The sequence below is a fragment of the Mus caroli genome, unplaced genomic scaffold (genome assembly GCF_978045245.1).
Source record: "Mus caroli unplaced genomic scaffold, Mus_caroli_1 scaffold_7, whole genome shotgun sequence".
NCBI classification, from domain to species: Eukaryota; Metazoa; Chordata; class Mammalia; order Rodentia; family Muridae; genus Mus; species Mus caroli.
In genome coordinates, this window is record NW_028227262.1 from 130757704 (window position 1) to 130759977 (window position 2274).

Sequence of the window (2274 nt, forward strand, 5' to 3'; positions counted from 1 at the left end):
AAACACCATATTTGCACTGTAAATGTGAAGCTACAGAGTAGAATCTAGCTGGGCATGGTGGCATAAGGCAGGAGGGCTTTGCAAGCTCAGAGAACAGCCTGGACTACAGAATGAGACCTTGTTGACTTTCCTCCCCATCACCAGCAAAACAACAAAACCAAAGTCAGGACCAAGCAGTCTTCAGTACAATAACCTAAGTTCTTTGCTTGTTTTGAGAGAATTGAGAGATGAGGTAAACTGGGATCTTTCCCCTAATCTTTATTTACTCATTCCCTAACCTAGACTTTTTGCTTATCCTTTAAGATCCATTTTTCTCATGTGATTTTATTTGTAAGGCTACTCCTCTCATATTCATATGAAAATGCATTATTTATCAAATTATAAAAACATGGCCTCTGTGCCAGGCCAGAGATGCAGATACATTTCAGTTTTGTTTTTCTAGGTATGACTCGCAAGAGACCCCACCCAGGCCAGGAACTTCTTGTCACCTTGCACTCTAACCCCTTGGTCCCATAAGCAGTTTGCATTCCCTAAGCCTTGCAAGATGAAGGTTTGAGGCAGAGAGGTCTCCTTTATTTTCCTTGGAACAGGGAGGGCTTGCATTCACTGGTATCCTTCCCCTAACTCCCATCTTCCAGGGAGCAGCTAAAAGTATAGACCTCAGAATCCAGTTAAAAATTACACAAGTTTTTGTTTTGATCTAAGATACTAGCTCTCAGCTTCATAGCTATATAGAGTTCAGTTTCTTGTTGTCTAGCAACGAGTGCCTCTTGTTCCTGAACAAATTACTACAAGCAAACACTTACCCTTCTTTCACAGCTTCAGAGGATAGACCCATGATTCCAAATGTAACCCATATTCTCTAGGTTTACATATTTTTAAATCTGTGCTTCCAGCTTCGGTTGAAAGACCCACAACGTGAGGACTCCCCCACATTCTGAATGAGGAGAGGCAACACCCCAAATCACTCATGAGAAACGGTCTTGATGCAAACTGCAAGAGGACTTTTATCTCAAGAGCGCTCTTGTGCCTACAGTCGTACACCAGGCAGGGGTAGAGGACCATGGTGACCCAAGTAGCTGGGTAAGGGGGTATTTAAAGGAAGAAACCACAACTCAAGGAGGTGGGGAGGGCGTTGTTGGAAAATACCAAAAATAACAGTTAAGAGTCACTGAGGAAGTGGAAAGTCAAGACAGTTTTCTAGGAGCCTCTAACAATAGCACCTTTGCATAGCAGATTACAGCAATGGTCAGGGTGGATCAGGGTGACTTTCTTTGAACACTCCCTGAACCCAGGAAGTGGGTGGGTGGAGTATTCAAAGAATCTGTTTTATGATTAGCATGCTTTGGAGCATTGAGTCACAAAGGTCACATTCTCAAGCCTGGGCCTAAAGGCCTAAAATTGTGTTTTTATGTTATACTTTTTCATTCCCCACTTCTACATGTTAGTAGTTCTAATCTTAGAACTAGACACTGTCTTCTCCCTGATGCACTTGATCCTTTAGGGCATGGTACTATTGTCTCAAAACTAAAAGCTGCACTGTACTAAGTCTTGCTTTCTAACACACATGGACCTATAATTAAAAGCAGAAGCAAAATCAAAAGGGGCCCCATGAGGGTAGAAAGTAGGGTGGTCAAGAGTACAAGATAAGGGTCTTTCCACTGAGTCTCGAGGTTTTCTGCACTGTGGTGTCTAATGTAGACCAAATCTCTAATTTGGAAGTGATGTTGGGCTTGCAGGTCTCCTTCTCTTGAGTAGGCATTCTAGAGCTGCTTCCATGCTCGCTGCCTCACCCACTCGAGTGCCTTAAGCCTAGAGAACAAAGGCTGGGAAAGCAGCATGTCAGCACTATGTACACAGGCTATTTTTACCAGTGGAGGAGGTCCCCCATAGAGTAATCCATAGGGGGTCAGTCCAAACTGTCCAGGGGTGTTTCTAAACCTGAAGAGCACAAAGGGTAGGACAGCTATCCAATCATTAGTGCCAGTCTCCGCTGTCAATTTGGTAAAGGTTTCTTTAATGGTTCTATTCATCCTCTCTACCTGTCCTGAACTTTGGGGCCTGTATGACCAATGTAACTTCTAATCAATCCCCAATATCTTGGCCAGTCCCTGACTTACCTGGTCAACAAAAGCAGGTCCATTATCAGACCCAATTACCTTGGGTATTCCAAACCTCGGGGACATTTCTTCTAGGATCTTCTTGGCCATCTCAGTCCTGGTAGGAAAAGCTTCTACCCAGCATGAAAAGGTGTCTATAAACACTAATAAGTAC